This window comes from Lissotriton helveticus, chromosome 9, assembly GCF_964261635.1.
Source record: "Lissotriton helveticus chromosome 9, aLisHel1.1, whole genome shotgun sequence".
In the NCBI taxonomy this organism is placed as follows: Eukaryota; Metazoa; Chordata; class Amphibia; order Caudata; family Salamandridae; genus Lissotriton; species Lissotriton helveticus.
This window is the reverse complement of record NC_136070.1, coordinates 927389776-927405225: the sequence shown is the minus strand read 5'-3', so window position 1 is coordinate 927405225 and position 15450 is coordinate 927389776. Positions and strand designations below refer to the sequence as shown.

The following is a 15450-nucleotide window of genomic DNA, read 5'->3' as shown; positions in this document are numbered from 1 at the left end:
AGGAGGTACAGTTGCGGATTGGTGTAGGAGTGAGGGGGGGATAATGGGAAGAGTGTAGTTCAGGGGGGGAGAGGATGAGTTGGGAGAAGAAGGGTGAGGGGTAGTGTGATTTAGAGGGTGTGAGGCTGAATTGGGAGAGGAGGAATGAGGGGGTGGAGGAGGAAAGGAAGGGGAATCTGGGTGAGGAGTATTGTGATTCGGCAGGTGTGAGGATAAGTTGGGAGAGGAAGAGTGAGGAGGGTTGGAGGAGGAATGGAAGGGGAATCTGGGTAACTCTCAGTGACATTATCCAACAAAGATCATTGCTTAGAATGAAACATGGAAGCAGCTCCCTTGTAATTCAGGGGCATAAATAGAGGAAAGCTATTTTCCCACTTTGAGATCAGAATCCAATCACCTTTGATTAAGGAAACTCCTGAGGATCAAACTCTTCAGACTTGTTTTTTATCTGTTTTTCTATCAGACCAGGCTTGGTATAGAAGAACATCAAATATGGATTCTCTTCTTCTGAACTGTCTTTTACACATCTTGCTCTCTCAAACCTGTACCTTTTTAACTTCTCTTGCACTCTTAAGTATACGAAAGGTACCATGCACTCCTTTATAAATCTCGAACTCTCCTAAATAAATGCTTAAATATTATTGTGTTGGTAAAATAGTAGCATTCTCTCTCGCAGTGACTAACACACATAGAGGAGAACTCTCAGAGATTTTGGGTTCTTCTGCATTCTTCACCTACAAGAAAAATTATTATTTTAGTCTCAAATAGTGCAGCTCATAAAAATTATATTAAAAAAGCAGTAAAGTCATCTTGCACAACACTTTCCAAGCATTGCTGCAATTGCACACATTTGCAACTCTCGCTCACTGGGTCAAAAATGTGTGCAATTTCTTTTCTTCTGGAAGAAAGTGGACAACCTCGCCGAGCATGCTTTCTATCTCTCCTGCCCTACAATTTGTAATAGCGAAAAAGGTTCTTAAGTTCCTCAACTTATGGCCACTCTCACTCAATCCATGGATTTTATGGATCATCGCTCATTGGTAGGCAGTCTCACTGCTGCTTACTCTAAAGCTACTTAGTTTTTTCTATCATCTGTTACATTTAAGCATTCTGTCTCCCACCTGAAAATTTACAGTAGCGACTCATATCAGGTGAAAGTGGTGGGATCCCTTGGGGACCGAAGAGTCAGTACAAAAACATACAAGAGGATAGCCAACTAGCAGAGTATACATGTGCGCCCAAGAAACCAAAAACATAACTCCTTGCGTGATAGGGATCAGGCCCTTGGGCATCTGTGGGAAACAAACCAAACAGGCAGTTCTTCTTAAAAACCCGCACACCACACGCAAAAAATGAGAGGAGCCCTGCACGGCATTCATGCGCTGCAATTCACAAGGGCTACTAGTGGGGAGAAGGTTAGGGAAAGGTGGGAGGGAGGGAGGGAGGGAGTTATTTGGTTTGTCGGTAATATACATCAAATACAATTATCTAAGCCCTGCATAAAATGGACGGGTAAAGGTTTCCTTTTCCTCCTCGTTTTTGTTAACAAGGTATTGTACACTTGGAAATTAATGTTGTGGTCTTATGCTCTCTTTTCTTCCGCTATAACTCATCAAATTTACCTATTCACCATAACGCTCAATTCAGTGTCATAACAAGCATTTACAATGCAATGGTTTCGCCTTTGGAAAAGTTAGAGCTACTGGCATTGTAAATGACAAAATTTGTATTTATGTGTTGGTTTTGAAAACAGATAAATAAATGGCATTGTCATTTACATTGCCATTAGCTTAATCTCTCGCAATTAATGCATTAATACACGAAGCAATGTCTTTTTTTCTACAAAAGTAGACTGTGCAGATACCTTTAGAAAAATCGCATGCACACCATAGTCCCTGGCCAAACCCAGCCTACAATCTGGCCTCATTAGATACTGAGAAACATCATAATATCTTTAAACACATATGAATAACGTTTTTACAGTGCATAACATGAAGAGAATCACCTCTTGTTGTTCCCAAATTTGCCAGTGAAGAAACACGAGGCACTACGCTGCAGGGTGGTCTGCCCAGGATCATACAATTTGGGTAAACGTGGACGCTGGGATTTTCGCCTAGGTTTTCAGTTGGCATTATTCAGCCACACGAGGTATCTGCAGTCTACTTTTGTAAATATATTGCTTATATTAGTTAATACACAGACAATAACATCACAGAACAAGCAATAGCGACTCTGTAGGCATAACATCATTTTACTTAATCTACCTACACTTCATTTTCTGTTCCACTAAAGAATGTCTATACTTATTCATTTGATATATTCGCTCAGTCTATGATATGGAATCAGGTGACGTGTTTGCTTCTTGTCCATTACAGCATTCCCATTTCATGTGTTCCTTAAATACCATGCGGGACAAAAAATTAAGCGATCTAAAATAAAAGACAAGGAGGAGATGAATTCTGTTTCTGCTTTGTTCGGATAAGCGCGTCAGCAAAACCTATTGCGAAGTTTCATATAATTACATTATGTGATATTGACACACCAGGGCGCAGATAAGGAAAGTGAGGCAGTTGGAGGCAGCGGGAAAAAGGGATAAAAAGACAGAAGGAGGTAACAGAGAGAGACAACGAGAGACAGAGTTGGAGGAGCGAGAGACAGGGATAGAAAGACAGAAGGAAGTAACAGAGAGCCTCGGAGTGCTCCGACAGAGGCGGGGGAGACTGGGGCAACCTTAGAAAAAAATCCGAAGGTAGCTAGTCTGCTCGGTGCTGTTTTATCAGATTATAGGATGTTATACAGTGAGAGACTGGAGCAGCGTGAGAGAGAGCGGGTCACGGAGACACTGGTGTGTCCTTCTGTCTCCTCTTCCACCCCAATACTCAGTGCTTGGTCGCTATCTGCTCTCGAGCAGCGCTGGTCTCTCTCTTCTCGCCCTGGGGCTTCTAGGCACCGAGCTGAGAGCTTTCAGTCTCCCTCCGAAACACCAGGAGGGCTGTGCACGGCTTGCATCTAGCACTGCCAGACTTCAGCCCGCTCGGAAGCAATGCCTGCGAGTGAACCCGATGCAGCAGCGGCTCCCAACGGAAGCAGGGCTCCCAAATCATTGTTAGACTCCAGGCCAGCAGCAGTGGAGCAGGGACGAGGGAGCGCGCTAATTACAAAACACATGTCTTCTGTGCGTAACAGACACCGTTGGAAAATGGGCGGTTACAATTAGAAAGACGATGGGACATTCACACACCTTTAACGAATGGCGTGCTGCTTTTTTCACAAATGCAAAAACCACAGTGACGGCGGGGACGGCACACGGACAGAGGGAGTCACGAGGGGGGCGACCAAAGACACGGACAGCGGGAGGGGGGACGGACAGCGGGAGTCACGAGGGGGGGAGGGCGACCAAAGGCACGGACAGCGGGAGGGGGGGCAGGAACAGGCACACGGACAGCAGGAGGGGGGGCGGGAATGGACAGCGGGACATCACGCAACCCACCCCTGCAAAGGACACTTCCGAAATGGTGGAAAACAAAGCTGTAAAAAAAAAAAACACCGCCCACCGCCGCATGACGATCGCAAGGGGGCGGGATGAATAAAAATGGCCGGAACGCCCACGAATCTGCTCCGGCTATGGCCGGACAGATCTCTGTTCCAATGGCTAGCCTCCATTTATGGAGCTAGCCAATGGAACAGAGGGGGGGACATGAGTACACATCTCTAGACATAAGATTTCGCCCTGCGCGAAAGTCTGCTTGCGCAGCTTTTGGCGAGGCGAAACCTAAAAACGACAATGTAAGCGTCTATATGACAAAAATCAGGTGGAAGTGGTGGGACAGCGTGTGGGGGGAATAACAAACAAAAACAAAAAAAGGAACTTACCTGCCACTCAACATTTATAATGTGCACAGGCTGAGGCTCCCAGACTCCCATACGGCCATTCCTGATGCTGCTCTCATGCTGCTACCCTGCATGAGAGAAGCACTAGGATTGGCCTGAGCTGGCTGGTTTTCCACTCCAACGGGGACTGGGAGCCTTTGACTGAAGTTCTCCACCTAGTAATGCAGCTGGGTTGGACAGATGTAGGTGCGCATAACTGTTTTGCCATCCTCAGACAGCTGGCCAAACCGACATGCGCACTGACAGCAGTATTCCCCACTTCTCCTCCATGCTTCCAATATTCTAGCAAATATGGCCCCACCCCCAGACTCGGCTTCCCGAAGAAAAATAAAATCATAATAAAACTGTTTTATTATCATTTTATTTTTCACGTTTGTCTCTGCTGGCAAGGGGGCAATGCTCCATCGCCATAACGGAGGAGCCGCCGCTGCTGAAAAACTTTGATGACTGAAGTATGATGTGCCGGAAATCATTTTTGTTCCTTGAGCCTCAGTGGGCCTATAAACTTTAACCAATTCTTGAACATTAGAAGGTTGTTTCACTCCTTGTGCGTCTGAGTGGCCCTGTAAGTGATATCTGCTTTGAGACCACAGTGCGCTCTCACTCGCAGGCCACTTCAGTGACTAAAAAAAATAGTCTTGTGTATTGGAAGGCCAGTCTCATCCCCGCAGGGAAGGCTCAGGACTTTTTACATTTATTAGAATCTGGCTCAACTGAAGGAACATTGACCCAATTTATTTAGAAAGTTTTCTATAGCGCGAACATGACCACCGAGGGTATCAGAGCGCTTTACAGTTTATACATCAAGAAGGATACAAGCGAGCAAACAAAGACGACTCTGGAGCCCTGGCAGCTAGGACAAAAACCTGCGAGGGTGACCTCAGTCTCCTTTGGAAGCTCCCTTTCTAAGGCAGAAATTTCTTCATCAATAACACTTTGACTTCCTTTTTGAAAAGGACAGAAGGATTCACCCTGACTTCGGGGGATAAGGAGTTCCTAATCCTCGGGGTGATACCCGAGAAGGCTCAATTGTAGGTTTTTCTTTTCTTTTCTTTAATTTTTGTGGTTTGAGTAGTAGAGTGCTGGTACTTCTGGAGGCTCTCGATCCACCTGAGAGCTCCAGTTTGTGAGCGAGGTAGAGTGGGGTATTGAAACAAATGGCTTTATGTGCCATGTATGCAATTTTTAGATGTATCCAAGCTTCGTATGGAAGCCAGTTCAGGAATATTAGATCTGGCAAGATATGATTGTATCTTTTAGCACCTGTTAAGAGCCTAGCAGCAGAATTGAGGGCAACCCTAAGAGGAGCCGTCTTCGCTCTTGGAAGGCTGCAAAGGGTTGCGCTGCAATAGTCCAGCTTTGAGATCACTAAGGCTTGCACCGCAACCTTTAGGTCCGTGGTACTCATAGTACGGCCCGCGGACCTTGCAGGTAATGTACCCATGGCCCCCAGAGAAAGTGGAGAGAGGGAGCGAGGGAGCGAGAGATAGAGAGGGAGCGAGAGAGTGGAGAGAGAGAGAAAGTGGAGAGAGAGTGGGTGGAGAGAGTCGAAAAAGACAGTGGAGAGAGAGAGTGGAAAAAGACAGTGGAGAGAGAGAGAGTGGAGAGAGAGAAACACAGTGGAGAGAGAGAGAGTGGAGAGAAAAAGAGGAGAGAGAGACTGACCGAGAGACTGACTGACAGAAAGAGAGACCAACTGACAGAGAGAGACTGACATAGAGAGAGAGAGAGAGACTGACTGAGGGAGAGAGACAGACTGACTAAGAAAGCGAGACTGATGGAGAGACAGACAGACAGAGAGAGGGAGAGAGAGACTGCCTGAGAGAGACTGTGACTGAGAGAGAGAGAGAGACAGAGAGAGAGACTGACAGAGAGAGACTGACACAGAAAGAGAGAGAAGAGACTGACTGAGACACTGCCCGAGAGAGAGAGAGACTAACAGAGACTGACTGACTGAGAGAAAGGGAGACTGAGAGAGACTGACTGACAGAGAGAGACTGAGAGAGAGAGAGAGACAGACTGACTAAGAAAGCGAGACTGACAGAGAGACAGAGAGAGAGAGAGGGAGAGAGACTGACTAACTGAGAAGGAGACTGGCTGACAGAGAGAGACAGAGAGAAAGACTGACTGAGAGGGAGACTGACAGAGTGAGAGACTGACAGAAAGAGAGAGGCTGACATATAGAGACTGACTAACCGAGAGAGAGAAGACTGAGAGAGAGAGACGGACTATGACTGACTGACAGAGAGAGACTGACTTACAGAGAGAGACTGACTTGCTGACTGAATGAGATAGACTGACTGACTGAGACATACTGACCGAGAGAGAGACTGACCTACTGGGATAGAGAATGACTAACTGACAGAGAGAGGCTGACTGAGAGGGAGAGACTGACTGACAGAAAGAGAGACTGACTAAGAGAGAGACGGACTGAGAGAGACAGAGAGAGAGACTGACAGAGACTGCTGACTGACTAAGACACTGACAGAGAGAGAGGCTGACTGACAGAGAGAGGGAGGGAGACTGACAGATAGAGAGACTGACAGTGGTTTCGGCTTGTTGCGAGGATTACGACCCATCCTCAAATACTTTGACGCTCCTACCAGGCAGCTGGTGATCCAGGCCACTGTCATCTCGCGCCTGGATTACGCCAGCTCCCTCCTGGTTGGAGCTAATCAGGCGGAAATTACCCGTCTACAACGGGTACAAAATGCTGCGGCTAGAGCGATCGTTGGCTTGCCCAGATTTTGCTCGGTGTCCAATGTTCTCCGCTCCCTTCACTGGCTTCCAGTGAGGAAGCGAATTCATTTTAAGGTTCTTTGTCTAACCTTTAAAATTCTGAAAGGTATTGGCCCCCAAATTATGTCCAGCTTTTTGTCCTTTTATGTACCCACGCGTGCCCTCCGTTCCCAAGGTCAGGCCCTCGCCGTGGTCCCCAGATTCAGGCTTAGCCGTTCGGGAGGGCGCTCCTTCCGCGTCAAAGCGGCTTCCATCTGGAACTCTCTTCCGTCAGATATCTGCTTGATGGAGGATCTTATGCTCTTCAGGAGAGCAATCAAAACTTTTCTGTTTTAAATCCAGTTATTCCAAACGCCTTTTTCTGTTCTTGTTGTGTTATTGTCCTACCTTGTCACTGCGCCAGGACGCTCCTTAGCTGGAGCAGCTGTGCGCATAACAAATAAAGATAACATAACATAACATGAACAGATTGAAGAGCGTGGGTGAGAGCGCAGAACCCTGTAGAACCCCCAGTGTGACCGGAGAAGGATGAGATAGGGACTGGTTCACTTTGAAGCTTTGGGTTCTATTGTGTAGGAATGATGAGAACCAGTTTAGTACAGGCCCAGACAACCCCATCCTGTGTTCAAGGAGGTCAATTAGGTTATCGTGTTTGACAGTATCAAATGCTGACGAAAGGTCACGGAGGATCAATAGGCAAAATTCACTTTGATCAAGCATTCTTAACGCATCATCTACAATGTGGGTGGGCGCAGATTCTGTACTATGACCCTTGCGGACACCAGATTGAAATTGGTCCATGAGTTGGAATTGATCGATGTGGTTACACAGTTGAACAAGCACACTTTTCTCCAGGAACTTTACCAACGTGGAGATGTTAGAGATTAGGCGGAAGTTATGTAGGTCAGTGGGATCCGCGGCTTGTTTCTTTAGAATAGGGGTAGCTTGCCCAAATTTTAGGCAGTCCGGAATAGCACCTTTCCAAAGTGAAGCATTGACGATCTTAGTCCAAAGTGGGAGTATGGAGGTTCTAATTTCGAAGAAGAGGTTCGATGGCAAGGGGTCGTTGTAATGATTAGATGGTTTCAGAGTAGCCAGCATTTTGCGTATAGTGCTTTCATCCAGGGTTTTGAAAAGCTCCAGGATGCGTTGTTTTTGGGGGGAAAAAACTGAGAAGGCAGGGTGACATTCGACCAGGAAGGAAGGAGGGTGTTAGGCGGACTGATCGACAAGTGCTCAAGGGCTGACCTTAGTTCAGCTTTGATCTAAGTAGTTTTATCCGTGAAGAAATCAGCAAATTCTTTGCAATTCGGCTGTGGCCCTCAACCCAAGGCTGAGAGGTTAGGTTGACTATTTACTTGAGACTTGATGATGTCGAACAGTTTTTGGGGACTTTTTTGCTTGCTCTAGTTGATTTCTGAAAAAGGTGGCTTTCAAACATCTGATGCATAGGAACACATAGATGTCAGCAAAATTTGGCTTATCACAAACATTGTTTATCTATGACTATATTGTATTTTGCAAAGAAAACCACATACTTCACTTGTGTTGTAATTTTGCAATCTCACAATTACGTAGTAGTATGTAAACTCAGTCATCTGTTCCTATGAATGGGCCTCAGTACAAATCCCAGGACTCTGCATGTGTATGCATCATAAGTAAGGCTCCCTGTTTTCAGTTTTTACTGATTTTTACAGATAAATACAGACATAGAACCATTTATTTACTTGTCGGTATTTATTTTTAAATGTGGATAAAAACAGAAATTTGGTGCTTTTTGAGTGATTCTAAATAAACTTTGCCATCACTGTCAGGCCAGTAACAGTGTGGATTGATAGGTAAGGGGGTTAAAAAAAAGGAATTTTAGTAACGAGGCTTAAACAGCAGTAGATACGCACAATGCTCATACTGAAATGTGCATATTTTCATATGAGTGCATTGATTTATCTTTGGCGGGTGTTCATATCACTGAAACCTGGCAGGCTTTCAAGCATCACTGCATATTTATTGGTTAAATAAATGTGAAAATATACCAGTTTCAGCTTTTTTCCCCTCAAACCCCATAATAAATATGGATCAATAGAGATAAAGTTGACGAAAAATAAATATGGATAAATACAGGGTGACATCCGATCAGGAAAGAAGGAGGGTGTTAGGCGGACTGATCGACAAGTGCTAAAGGGCTGACCATAGTTCAGCTTCGATCATAGTAGTCTTATCGGTGAAGAAATCAGGGAATTCTTCGTAATTCGGCTGTGGCCCTCGACCCAACGTGGAGAGGTTAGGTTGACTGTTTGCTTAAAACTTGATGAGGTCGAACAGTTTTTTGGGAGTTTTTTCGCTTGCTCTAGTTGATTTCTGAAAAAGGTGGCTTTCGAGCATCTGATGCATGGAAAAACATAGATTTCAGCAAAAGTTGACTTATCACATACATTGTTTATCTATGCCTATCTTGCAGTTTGGAAAAAAAACACATACTTCACTTGTGTTGTAATTTTGCAATCTTACAATTACGTATTAGTATGTAAACTCAGTCATCTGTTTAGGACTGAAAGCAGCAGTAGAGCTTTGAATGCTAATATTCTGTCTTGTTCCTGTGAATGGTCTCAGTACAAATCCCAGGACTCCGCGTGTGTATGCATCATAAGTAAGGCTCCACGTTTTCAGTTTTTACAGATTTTTACAGATAAATACATTTATTTTCTTGTGTGTATTTATTTTTAAATGTGGATAAAAATGGAAATTGGGTGCTTTTTGAGTGATTCTAAATACACTTTGCCATGACTGCCAGGCCAGTAACTGTGTGGATTGATAGGTAAGGGGGTTAAAAAAAAGGAATTTTAGTAAAGATGATTAAACAGCTGTAGATAATGACAATGCGGATACTGAAATATGCATATTTTCATATGAGTGCGTTGATTTATCTTCTGCGGGTGTTCGTATCACTGAAACCTGGCAGGCATTCAAGCATCACTGCATATTTATTGGTTAAATACATTTGGAAATATACCAGTTTCAGCTTCTTTTCCCCCTCAAAACTCATAATAAATATGGATAAATACAGATAAAGTTGATAGAAAATAAATATGGATAAATACAGACGGAAATGTCAAACAAATACCATAAAACCGGGAGCCCTAATCATAAGGGATGTATGACATCACAACGCATGCTTTTACTCCGCATGCCATTACAACGCAGTTTTTACAACACAAGTCGTTACAACGACTTGCGTTGGGGGGCGCTGGATAGTGGAATAGTTTAATTTCCTATTCCAACTCCAGTCCCCGTGGATAGTAGGGAAGGTGTTGGATAGAAAATTAAACTATTCCCTATCCTACAGCGCCCTCCAGCGCAAGTCGTTATAACGACTTGCGTTGTAATAGCTGCGTCGTAATGGTAGTGCGGAGTAAAAGTTGCGTTGTAAAGGATGTTCCCCAATCATAAGTCCTTGCACATGTGTGAACATCAAGTCCATGATCTTGTGAATCATACTATATCCTCCCTCCATGTATTTTGGGGATCAAAGATCATTGACCATGTATTGTTCCAATATAGGATGTGAGGTGATTGTGCCTGTATCAATACGATGTCTACATTCCAAAGCAAATTCCAGGGCGTTCTGCTAGTGTAAGCCATAGGCCAGTAGATCAGTATGTATCCCAGATGTTTGTATTTCTGGGATTCCCAGGTTAGTGTGCTTCTGTGGATACCATCCTTTGTAACTGTCTGCGTCCCAGTTTAAGTGAATCGATAGGGATCCAAAGGTGGGTGGATCATGATCTATTTTCTTGCTTGTGTGAATCCTATGTCTGGTTTGTATGGATTCAAAATGTAGATCCGGATGTGAGAAAGATCCAAGGTCTTTGTGCATGTTAATGTGCCATGTCTGGTACATATGTGCATTCCTCTAACCTTACCTAGCTCTATTGTTATTTCTGCATACCTAGGTATTCACCATTTTTGTTCCTCTGAATCTCTGGTCCCTCAATGTCATTCTTTCTCAGTTTATAGTCTCCACCTGTCTACATCTGAAATCCTCATGTGTTGAATCCAAATACAGTCCCTTGCTGAGTCCATGTAGCTACTTGTAATTCAAGTCCCTGCAATGCTTACTCTTTTTCAAACCCTGTATGCTTTGGAGACCTATGATTCCTCTCCATCTCTGGGCCTGGTATTCCCTTTCAGGTTTTTACATATGTGTTGTGCACAGAGCTGTGCCTCTGTTAATCTCGATTCCACCACATTTCCATACCATGGATCAAATATTGTTACCTTTCCTTTTGTATTCCAGGTCTCTGGTTTTCCTTGTGGTCCTCTTAACTGGTCTCTATCTCCACGTACCTGACTTCAGCATGAATCCGACATCCCTAGGATCAATGTAATGACAATCTTTCTTTCCGTCCCCTTATAGGTGGCACTATTTGTATCCCAGGTCGGGTCAATCGCTTTTGGCCTTTGTAGATATTAGATCCCTGGCCTTCTGGCCTTCCTTTTGGCACTTTGTACCCTGACACCCTTTCTTCCAGGTCTTCTTTGTTTCTCTCCCTGTGAATCCCTCACCCCTCTCCAGGTAATTCTGTGAATCCCTGCTCCTTGCCCTACTTCATCTTAAAGCTAATTTCGGATACATGTTGTTCATTGTGGTTCTTTGTGTACATCTGTGCATCTCGTACATCCTTGCTCATTTTTATGTGAAATCCTGATGATCGTGGTTTTCTGTGGGAATCCCTCTGAACCATGCTTCTTGGGGCTTGTGCTTCTCTTGTTGTGAGTCTTTGATCCCTCTCCTTACCCCTGATCTATGTCCTTCCTTAAAACTCTTTGCATGAATCCATGATATTTACTCTTCCTCACTTTCCTCAATTGAGTCCGATCCCAGAGTGAGCAACTGGTGTTGTGTGTTTGACCTCAGCAGCATGTGTTTTGTCCATATGCCTATGACACCCAACCAAACCCACCTTGAGAGCCCCAGGTGTTGAGGGCGGCTCCAATCCCAGAGTGTTAATAACCTTATCCCCATGTTTCTCAACCAGCAATCACATTTATTCAATATTAAATAGTGTACATTGCAAGGACCAGAATGCACCTTGCATGATTCTACAAATGATGGTACATGGCATTGACTCAACTACAATCTGGTGTCTCAAACCGCTCTTATCTATGGCTGTGCTCCGAAACGCTAGCCTCTTTTAGTCTGCCTTCATACCATAGGAGCCATGGACCCTATCAGCACCCCTTTCTTTTGGCTTTCCCAGAAAGCTGGAATTTCAAAAGACTTACACCATCTTAAATCAATGTTGAATCTTTTTCAAATCTTACCTTTCTGTTTCTTTAGTCTGAATTTCTTAAAAATTGTGTTCCTTGTTTACGGGAGTTTGTGTCCGAATCAAAATCAAATTCTGTGTGTCAATAAAACACATAATGGTTTATACATGCACAAATGTTGCCATTTAAAACATGTTGAGATGTGAGAGATTAAAAAGCTCAATATTCCAAGTTTTGCACTGTGAATCGGGGCAAAATATGCAATATTACTGCACATTCCCCTATCTTGAACTGCAGAACTTGGAATGACAGCATTATTGGTAATTCCCTAAGCACTATTATCGCATCATTTTAAGTAGCTCATAGAATAAGGGCTTTAGTTGCAGCTATGCTTGTCCACTGAGGCACAATCTATGGTAAATGGCCACCACCAGCAAAGCAACCAAGGACAAAGTCAAATATTTTATTTTACTTTTATCTCCCTTTAAGTAGTGCTTGAAATGGAAATCTAGAAGTGCAGGTAAAACAATACCTTTGTGCAATAGAGTTTTTATAGCCAGAAGCTATGGCGTTCCTTTACCAGTTACCCCTGATGGCGCAATTCTGATCATTAGTTCCTTTACAAATTTGTTGGGAAACACAAAGATTTCAATCATTTTACAAATCAAGCCATTCCAGTCTCCTCTTATTCAGTTGTTTCTCTTAATATCACAAAAAAATTATTAAATGGGAATCAAATTCCAGTACTGAACATCATTTATCAAATGTCATCATAGTTTCTATTCCATTATACTGCTGCCACATTTATCGTTTTATACTCCTTTACAAAGGCTTAGAAATTAACCACACAGATTTCTTAGTTCAGTATATCTCTCCGTTACTTCTCCCTGCAAAAATGCTGTAAAGTGCATGTGATGCCATCTTGGATTGCTCGATCCTGATCAAGGGATGTCCATTGGAGAATATTATATCAAATAATTAAAGATCGAAATGCCAAAATGAGAAGTAACTATGTAAGATGCAGTGAACTAAGAAAGCTACATGCGTAATTAATATCTAAGCCTTGATGTAGAATGACACTTATTTACTGCATTCCTTCACTCCTGCCCCAGCATTTCCTGTAATATTCCAGAATTTGGTGAGATAAACATCTCATTTTTCAACTGCAAATCTTAGAGTAGGAGGTATTTACCAAATTCGGTAAGCCAACCAGGATATCGATATAAACATGGTGTGTAAGTACTACACCTCGCTCTCAAAAGTTTCATAGAATTCATAATCAGGGCCTAAGAATACAAGTGTCAAAAAGGCATGTAGTCTGAACCCATCTCAGAAAAAATGGATAAAGGGAAATAGATAGCAAGAGAGGAACGATGACTTCCAGTGTATTAAAATCATACACCCACAGGCCAAGAATGTGCAGCGTCTACATTGTGAGACCCTGCAACAATGGGGCCTACTGAGCCCGTATATACGCAAGGTCGTCCTGGGACAGAAAAGCCTGGGCACCAAAATAAATGTGGCACCATAAGTGAATTAGCTAAATCAAAATGGGTCCCATGTTGGGGCAGTTTTGAACGTTAAGACAAAGTGTATAAGTGTTTTCCAAGGTATTGAAGACTGCATAGACTTTAGCTGTAGCAATGCTGGCTTTTTTGTCATTGAACTCGACTGTAAAAAACGGGCCCGCCAGACTATAAAACAGGCCCGCCAGACTATAAAACAGGCCCACAAACAGCCCCCCCCCCCCCCCCCCGCAAAAAAAGGCCCCCTCCACACTGACCCGTCAGACACCTTCTCATTGCCCTATAGGCAAGTCCGATCCGTATGTGTCGCCACAAGCCGTCTCAGCTGAAGAGTAGACAGGGCACCAAAAGGCCCTTTACAGGCCCGTGGAGAACATTATATACTAAACAACAAGCGAGTGCCAGGCAGTTCTGTCTCGCCATGCACGCCTCTGAAATTGGGCCCAACGATGCAGGAGGCCGCCGCGGTTCTTCCCCTGGTTACTTGGAAGATGCGGTGGGAATAAATAGCTGCACCCCCCGCTTTTCCTCTCCCCCACCTCCAGTTGATGGCAGCTCTGCTTTCCCACCGACCGGCCTTCGAAAACAGGAAGCGCTCACGAGGCCACAACAAAGGACACCAGGATTTCTGTCAGTCAGAGTGACCTCGCGCCAAGAGCCCGAAAACAAGGAGCGTGACTGGCTGCGGGCCCCGGCGCGACGCAGAGACGCACGGGGCCGTTCTCAGCGTCGTTTTAAAATCCTGAGTTTTAATTGGACAGGTTCTCCTGCAGGGTGCAGCGCCAATTGACTTTACCTGCAGAGCCGAGGCGGAAAGCGGTCTCCATTAGTCAGTGCAGCGTGGGGGGGAGGGCAACCCCCCCACCCCACCCCACCCCACCCCCATTAGGCCTAAGGCCAATGAATATCAGAGATATAGGTTACTCAGGGGCCCATAGAGAATTAGGCAGGGCCACCGACTCATTTTGTGTTACAGAGCTTAATGTTAGATAGAGTAAGTGTGGGTTATGCGGCCGAGGTTTGAGTCTCGTTCTATGGGCCTCTTGCTACCCTGCTTTAACATCCCTCCCTTTGCATGCCCGAATATTGGACCTCCGAAGCATTCGGGCCACTGAACCACTAGCATCTCCCAAATTATGCTTTGACAAATAATCACTGCATCACTGTATCAGTCCTGTCAAGTATCACGCAACAGCCGTGACTCTAATGCATTTCAGTGCGGTGATCCGCATCACCGACCTGAAATGAATTGTCACGCATTTTAATGCCTGCCTGCACTCACTGTCTCAATAAGCTACCAGCGCTGAACAGGCTGCTAGCGCGCCGGCCACGACTGTGACAACCTGTGCGCCGGCAGCGGGCTCTTCAGCTCCCCACTGCTATTTAGTGCCTCATTTAAATATTTGTTAGCCCTGCTGGTGTTCCGGCTCCATTCATTGAAACGCCCGCCCCGGCGTAGATGTCACGGCACGGCGTAGATGTCACGGCACGTCACTGACTCACTGCCCAATAGTACGGAGACCCGGGCAGTGGTTACGTCGTGGCTGTGACCTCACGTCCTAGTCTGGAAGGACGTGAGGTCGGATATTCAAGAAGCCGCGGAACCTGACTGAATGAGAGGTGTGCTGTCCTCGTCCAGCGGCATTTTACTCAGTGCCTGCGCATATTTACTAGTGGAGTGGCCGGCAAGCATCACTCCGCATCATGGCCGCCCCTGAGTCAAGGCCGGGCGCTCAGCGGGGAGCTGTGCTGCGACCGGTGGTACGGGCCGAACTCGCGCTCAGACAGCAGGAAACAAAGCGGCCGGGCCGGAGGCAGGCACCATGGCGATTGGTGAGAGAAGACTGAGCCACCCTGTGGACCGCTGCAGGTCCGTTTCTCCTCCTGATTGGTTGGCCCTGGGGTAAGTGAGAGGGGCAGGTGCGGCAGGTCCCACACCGTGCCGCAAAAAAATCAACTAACGGCCTGTTGGGCAGCTGCACCTGTTGCGTGGTTTGACTCCAGACTCTGGTCATACAGTGATTCC

General features: G+C 45.2%; 1 long non-coding RNA gene across 1 annotated transcript; it reads right to left on the bottom strand.

Moving 5' to 3' along the window:
• Nucleotides 1-2314: 2314 nt before the first annotated feature.
• Nucleotides 2315-13941, bottom strand: LOC144783062 (uncharacterized). The gene is made up of 3 exons (XR_013601381.1): nucleotides 13682-13941; nucleotides 11953-12032; nucleotides 2315-2429 (listed from the first exon to the last, which is right to left on the bottom strand). It is a non-coding gene; the product is annotated as an uncharacterized LOC144783062 (long non-coding RNA).
• Nucleotides 13942-15450: the final 1509 nt, after the last annotated feature.